An 8275-nucleotide genomic window follows, 5' to 3' on the forward strand; every position below is an offset into this window, starting at 1 on the left:
TAACATCTGCCTGAACAAAATCTCAATTAAACATCTGTTTTGAAGTATGTTACCTCCACTTATATTAGCCCAGATTATGTATGCAAATCCTGGGGTAGGGGTCAAACCCAGAACCTTCTAACCCAAGAGGTAATAGTATTATCAACTTTGCAAAGCTGACTTAAATACAAATATACAAAACTGATAGAAAAGAAGAGATCTGTTGGTCAATTGAGCCAATCTCTTATAGTAATGTTGCAACTATGCATCATGAGTCCTCATGATCCCCAACATGAGCAAAGACATAATATCCTAAGAGAAACAAAAAAGGTGTTTTTAAAAAAAAAAACCTAGGTTAATTCAGGGAAAAGGAAATTCTGGGAACCTCGTCTCCAAAACCATGAAGGGTTTTGATAGAATAAATAAGAAGAAACTGTTCCCACTACCTGTAGGGTAGGTTGCCAGAGCACATGGATTTATGGTAATTAGCAAAAGAGTGAGAGGTGAAATGAGGAAAAATATTTTTATGCATTGAATAATTATGATTGGGAAAACAGTGCCTGAAAGGTTGGTGGAAGCAGTTTTACAAGTAACTTTCAGTTGGGAATTGGATAAATAATTGAAGGGAAGAAAATTGCAGGGCTTTGTGGAAAGGCAGCAGTGGGACTGATTGGATAGCTCTTTCAATGTGTAAGCACTGGCAAGATGTGTTATAAAATTCTATGATTGAATTCTATGATACTCCCTGTAAGCAATTAAGTGGAGTTTCAGGAGACCATTCTGGCCATGAGGCGCTTCAACCAAATGCACAAAACCTATTGCAAGAAGAATCCTGAACATAAATATTAATCTTAAAAAGATGCATGGGGATGCATGGAAGCTCAATGTTTACCTAGATTAAGTGCATTGAGACAGTTTGCTGCTTGTTAAATTGACATTTGAAGAAACTTGTAAAATTATAGAAGCAAGTTATTTTCCTTCCAATAGTAACTGTTTTGTGTCTCTGATTAAATGAGCTTAGTGTAGTACCTTTGGAAGTGCATGCAAACAATAATTTGACTTTATAGAGAATGGAAATAGCAAATTAAATTTTAAATAAGGAAACATCATCCTTGGTTGCATGGAAAATTATAGATAATGGGTAATGAAGAGGAAACTGCAAAATCCACTTGCAGTCATCTCAAAACCAAAACTGCTATAAGAATTATCCTATTTGTAGCTTGTGCAGTCCTTGGCTCATCTCTGAGCCAAAAGGCTGTGGGTTCATAACTCAGGATAACACTCAATTGTAGTAGTAAGACAGTACTACATTAAAGGTTGTATTGCACTATTTGAAGAAGGCCAATCTGTGTTCCTCCCTGGATCAACAGTCCCAAACACAAACTACCTCATTGCTGATTATGGGTCTTCTTATCTAAAAAATGACAACTATATTTGCCTGCATAACAGTCAATGACACTTTAAAGTAGCTGATATCTGTGAAATGTGTCTAACATTTGATTTCAAGTCTTTTTTTTGTTCTCACACCAGTATTCCTGAAAACAAGCTATGCTCTAATATTGGAAGGGATTCTGCTATTTGAATTGTTGACACTAAAAATATCAGGATTTAGATACAAGAGCACATGGGGGAGTATCCTTTAACCATCAGAGTTTTGATCGTGTTGTTCACTTGTCAGCATTTGCTGTCATAAATCAATGCAACTGGACTTTCTCCCACCACAAAGTACTGCTGGCTCCTTCCACTCGTACTCCTGCTATGATTGATGTTTTGATAAACAGTGGATGGGATTCTCACAAGGTTGGCAAATCTCACTATTAGTGCAATATAAATCTTAAAATGATGCATGTGGTGCAAACTTGAAGCATGTACCTTCTGCTGTCTTCTCCCACAGTACCAATTTCATTGTAATGAGCCCAAGGCCCAATATTCGAGGCTTCTCAAATCCCATAAAATGATACCATATAGAAAGGAGGCCTTTTGGCTCATCATGCCTGTACGGGTATTTTGAAAGAGCTGTCCTTTAGTCCCACTTCACTGTTCTTGACTCACGGCCCCGGAAATTTTTTTCCTTTCAATACTCTTTTGAAAATTATTATTGAATCTGCTTCTACCAACCTTTCAGCCTGCCGGTAAGCAGTTGTTTTTTAGTGAAGTATGCAGTGGTGTTCCGCTGGGGTCAGTGTAGGTCCAGTGCTCTTTTTGATATGTACTAATGACCTGTACTTAGGTATACAGGGAGTAATTTCAAAGTTTGCAGATGACGCAAGACTTGAAATTGTAGTAAACAATGAGGAGGATAGTAACAGATTTCAGGAGAATATAAAGTAGTCAGAAATGGTGAAATGGTCTGAAACATGGCACATGAAATTTAACATACAGAAGTGTGAAGTGATTCATTCTGGTAGAAAGAATGGGGAAAGGCAGTAGAAACAAAGTGGTACAATTTTAGAGGGAGTGGAGAAACCGAGAGACCTGAGTCAGGTCAGTTACCAAGTTGTGCTTGGTGATGTGTGCAGTCAACCAGGAGGAGTGCCATCGAGGGGCAGTGTTGTATATCTTTAAAGATGGCAGGACAAATTTATAAACACATAGATCAGAATCCTATGTCGATATTTGAGATTGTCCTCCACTGTTGAATGTATCAGGGTAAGAATGGAACAATCTGAAACTATGAAGGTTGCATTTATACACTAAATAATCTGTTACTATTTTGTACCTATCTTAAAATTCCCTTGCTGCTCCAAACTCCTGTTTCCCTTCTCTCTTCTGAGTGCTGTCCATTCATCTCCCCTGCAGTGTAAAGCTCTGCAATATTGTTTTGTAGCAGTTCTGCCAAAAAATATGTTGTAATTGTTTTTGTTCCAAACATGACAATGAAACAGGGCAATTGATTGGTTTCACTGCAACTTCAGAAGTGATGAGACAGCACAGGAAGCCAGGAATCTTGCCAGATAAATTAGGTAAGGAATATCATAGCAAAACAGCCTGCCCAGCTTTTGAGTGGTATTTAAAAATTCTAAATGTAAATTATATACCAGAAGTGTATTGTCTGCCGCTTAATGGATTGTGGTATTTTGCCTGTGGCCTGGCACCAACTGGACATTATATTGTCACAATGGAAATAATTATGGCTGGGGACTATAGTTCTCTCTTCACATACAGTATAAGTTGTTGTTTTCCCTTATACTGGTATTCTTGCGAAGTGTCCTGATGAGTGCAAGACAAAAAGCTTTGACATGTCTCTTTTTTCAGCAATACTCAGTTATAGTTCGATATTGAGGTTAACAATCCATTCAACAGCTTCAGCTGGAACAGCATGAATGATTGTAATGCATCTGGGAATGGATTTCTCAGGGCAGAAGTTCATTATATGGATGATGGTGTGACTTAGACAGCCACAGTCACAATTTGAGCTATTCTTCATGTTCGACTTGTGGAGCAAGTGGCCACATTTTTTCTTGGCCCAATCTCAAACGGTTGAGGGTTGTCCAGATTTTCCATTGGAGGTTGAAAACTAGGACTTCATGAGTCAGGTCAGTTAACAAGTTGTGCTTGGTGATGTTTGCAGTCAACCAGGAGGAGTGCAATCGAGGGCCAGTGTTGTCTCAGTTTGTAGCATGTAGACTGTGTTCCAGCAGTGGGTATGAGATTTCAGATGGATGCATGGAGATTATTTGAGGTCCTGTGTCAATGGGAGTCCTTTGTTAGCCATCAGATGATGGTGTTATTTGAGGAGGATGTTTTCTAGTGAACATCAGGAGGTTTAATGTGTGCGAGCACAAGAAACAACTTGAGCTGTTTTGTTTTCAATGTTCTGAAAATATTCTTCATGACTTCCTGGAGGTGGACATCTGCTGCATTTGTGTGGCAGCTTCTTAGCCAGCTTGAGGTGCAGTACTCTACTGTTGGACAGTATAGGGCGAGTGAAACAGTGCGTAGTAAGTTGGGTCTGCTGCCCAGATGATTTATGCTAGTTTCTATGTGAGATTCACTCTCATCTTGCTCCAGCATTCTGCAGCTGACAGTTCCACGTGCAGTTTAGAAACCAAATCAGTCGCCCACGCGTAACCAACAATAAGCTCCCACAGGGATCAGTCCTCGCAACTTATATACCTGTCACCTCCCTCCCATAAAGTCAAGGCTCTTTGCATGTGCTGACAATTTGGCCCTGGATTTCCAGGCTAAAGAACTCCAGGATATTGAGAAAACACTCACTGAAAATCCATGTCCTCTGGAAGCCTATTTGAGAAAGTGGAGAGTTCGACCAAATGTTGCCAAGACTGTTGTTTCAGCCTTCAACCTGAACAACCTGAAGGCCAGGAAAGAACTTCATGTCCAGCTCCATGGCAGACCACTCATCCAGAACTCAGTGCCAAAATAACTCAGCATCACCCTTGACCATACACTGACCTACTGGCAACGTCTCCAGAACAGAGTAGATGACAAGGCCTGGATACTGAACCTCCCAGGGTGTGACTGGAAATTGCCTGCTACAAATTTTATGTGAGGTTTGGCTTTCTTTTTTTGCCACTACAGACAAGAGGCTAGAGCTCAGGATTTCCAAAGTTCACACTTGGTCTTGACAAAAGATGACTATTTCGTCTGAAGATTTCATGTGTAAATATATCAACTAAAACTGAGTTTAACTTCCTTGAACACTACCAATAAAGGCAGTGAGTAATTGAGCTGAGATGAAGAACACACTTTATATTGTCACACGTGAAGAATGGTGACTAGATGAGGAACATACTCTATAATGTCAGACATGAAGATTAGTGTTTAGGTGAGGAACATACTCTATACTGTCACACATTAAGATTGGCATATAGATGACAAACACATTCTCTTCATTGTAACACATGAAGATTGGTGTTTGGATGAGCACCACACATTATATGGGATTACACATAGAGAATTATGCATAGATGAGGAACATACAATGTTAAAAAGGGGTGCAAGGATAATGCAGGCAACTTCAGACTGGTCAGTTTGACTTCAGTGGTAGGGAAACTTCTGGAAACTATAGTTCGGAACTTAGACAGGTGCGGGATAATTAAGGAAAGCCAGCATGGATTCATTAAGGGAAAATCATGTTTAACCAACTTGCTGGAGTTTTTTGAGGAGATAACAGAGAAGGCTGATAAGGGCAATGCTGTTGAAGTGGTGCATATGGATTTTCAAAAGGCATTTGATACAGTGCCACACAATAGATTTGTGAGCAAAATTCTAGCTCATGGAATAAAAGGGAAAGTAGGCAATTGGATAAGAAATTAGCTGAGTGACAGGAAACAGTGTGAACTTTGGAAATCCTGAGCTCTAGCCTCTTGTCTGTAGTGGCAAAAAAAGAAAGCCAAACCTCACATAAAATTTGTAGCAGGCAATTTCCAGTCACACCCTGGGAGGTTCAGTATCCATGCCTTGTCATCTACTCTGTTCTGGAGACGTTGCCAGTAGGTCAGTGTATGGTCAAGGGTGATGCTGAGGTATTTTGGCACTGAGTTCTGGATGAGTGGTCTGTTTTTCAGATTGGAGGAAGGTCTGTAATATAGTTCCCCAGGGGTCACCGTTGGGACCCTTGCTCTCCTTGATATATATTAATGACTTGGACTGTGCAGGGCATGATTTCAAACTTTGTGGGTGATACAAGATTGGAAGCATTGTCAACTGTGATGAGGGTAGTCTTGAACTTCAAAAGGACATAGACATATTGGGGATTGAGCAGACAAATGGCAGATGAAGTTCAATGCAGAAATGTGTAAGGTGATTCATTTTGGCAGGAAGAATGTGGAGAGACAGTATAAAATAAAGGGAGAAACTTTAAAGGAGGTGCAGGAACAGAGGGACCTCAGTATATATGTACGTAATTCATTGAAGGTGGCAGGGCATGTTGAAAGAGCAGTTAATAAAGCATATGGTATCTTAGGATAAAAGCAAAAAACTGCGGATGCTGGAAATCCAAAACAAAAATAAAAATACCTGGAAAAACTCAGCAGGTCTGGCAGCATCTGCGGAGAGGAACACAGTTAACATTTCGAGTCCGTATGACTCTTCAACAGAATTAAGTAAAAACATGCGCATGAGCCAGATCTCCCCCGTTGCTTGCCATTTCAACACTCCACTCTGCTCTCATGCCCACATGTCCATCCTAGGCTTGCTCCATTGTTCCAGTGAAGCTCAACGCAAACTGGAGGAACAGCACCTCATCTTCTGACTAGGCACTTTACAACCTTTCAGCCTGATTATCGAGTTCAACAATTTTAGATCATGAACTCTCTCCTCCAAACCCCACCTCCTTTCCGATCCCCCCTTTTCTTTTCAAATAATTTATATAGATTTTTCTTTTCCCACCTATTTCCATTATTTTAAAATATATTTCCATCCATTGTTTTATCTCTGCCTTTTAACCTATTTCGATCCCTTCCTTTTACCCGACCCCACCCCCACTGGGCTATCTGTACCTTGCTTGTCATGCTTTCTACCCTTAATTAGCACATTCCTTAGATAATATCACCACATTCAACACCTCTTTGTCCTTTTGTCTATGACATCTTTTGGCTATCTCCACCTATCACTGGCCCTCTATCCAGCTCTACTTGTCCCACCTCCCCCCCCACCTTAAACCAGCTTATATTTCACCTCTTTTCTATTTTTACTTAGTTCTGTTGAAGAGTCATACGGACTCAAAACATTAACTATGTTCCTCTCCGCAGATGCTGCCACACCTGCTGAGTTTTTCCAGGTATTTTTATTTTTGATATGGTATCCTAGGTTTTAGTAATAGGGGCATTGAGTACAAGAGTAAGGAGGTCATGTTAAACTTTTGTAAGATATTAGTTAGGCCTCATCTGGGGTATTACGTCCAGTTCTGGGTGCCACACTTGAGGAAGGATGCGAAAGCATTGGAGAGTACAGAGGAGATTCATAACAATGTTTCCAGGGATAAACAACTGTAACTATGAGGATAGATTGGAGAGGTTGGGTCTGTTTCCCTTGGAGAAAAGAAGGCTGAGAGGAGATTTAATGGAGGTCATAGAGTCATAGAGGTCTACAGCATAGAAAAAGGCCCTTTGGCCCATCGAGTCTGCGCCAGTCAAACAAGTACCTAACTATTCTAATCCTACTTTCCAGCACTAGGCCCATAGCCTTGTATGCCATGGCATCGCAAGTGCACATCCATATACTTCTTAAATGTTATGAGGGTTTCTGCCTCTACCACCCTTTCAGGCAGTGCGTTCCAGATTCCCACTATCCTCTGGGTGAAAATATTCTTCCTCACATTCCCTTTAAACCTTCTGCCCCTTACCTTAAATCTATGCCCCCTGGTTATTGATCCCACCACCAAGAGGAAAAGTTCCTTCCTGTCTACCCTATCTATGCCTCTCAATTTTATACACCTCAATCATGTTCCCCCTCAATCTCCTCTGTTCTAGGGAAAATAACCCCAGTCTTTCCAATCTCTCCTCATAACTAAAACTGTCCAGCCCAGGCAACATCCTGGCAAATCTCCTCTGCTCTGTCTCTCATGCAATCACATCCTTCCTATGATGCGTATTTCAGAACTGCATGCAATACTCTAGCTGTGGCCTAACCAGCATTTTATACAGTTCTAGCATAACCTCCCTGCTCTTATATTCTATGCCTCGGCTAATAAAGGCAAGTATCCCATATGCCTCCTTAACCACCTTATCTACCTGTCCTGCTACCTTAAGGGACCGGTGGGCATGCACACCAAGGTCCCTCTGATCCTTGGTATTTCCCAGGGTCCTACCATTCATTGTGTATTCCCGTACCTTGTTTGTCCTGCCCAAGTGCATCACCTCACTTATCCAGATTAAAGTCCATTTGCCACTGATCAGCCCATCTGACCAGCCCGTCTATATCCTCTTGTAATCTAAGGCTATCCTCCTCACTATTTACCAACCTACCAATTTTCGTGTCACCCGTGAATTTACTGATCAACCCTCCTACATTCAAGTCTACATTGTTTATATATACCACAAACAGCAAGGGACCCAATGCCGATCCACGTGGAACCTCATTGGACACAGGCATCCAGTCACAAAAACACCCCTCGGCCATCACCCTCTGCTTCCTGCCACTCAGCCAATTCTGGATCCAATTTGCCAAATTGCCTTGGATCCCATGGGCTCTTACCTTCGTTATCAGTTTCCCATGCGGGATCTTATCAAAAGCCTTGCTGAAGTCCAAGTAGACTACGTCAAATGCATTGCCCTCATCTACACACCTGGTCATCTCTTTGAAAAATTCAATCAAATTGGTCAGACATGACCTC

The sequence above is a fragment of the Carcharodon carcharias genome, chromosome 9, assembly GCF_017639515.1.
Source record: "Carcharodon carcharias isolate sCarCar2 chromosome 9, sCarCar2.pri, whole genome shotgun sequence".
NCBI classification, from domain to species: Eukaryota; Metazoa; Chordata; class Chondrichthyes; order Lamniformes; family Lamnidae; genus Carcharodon; species Carcharodon carcharias.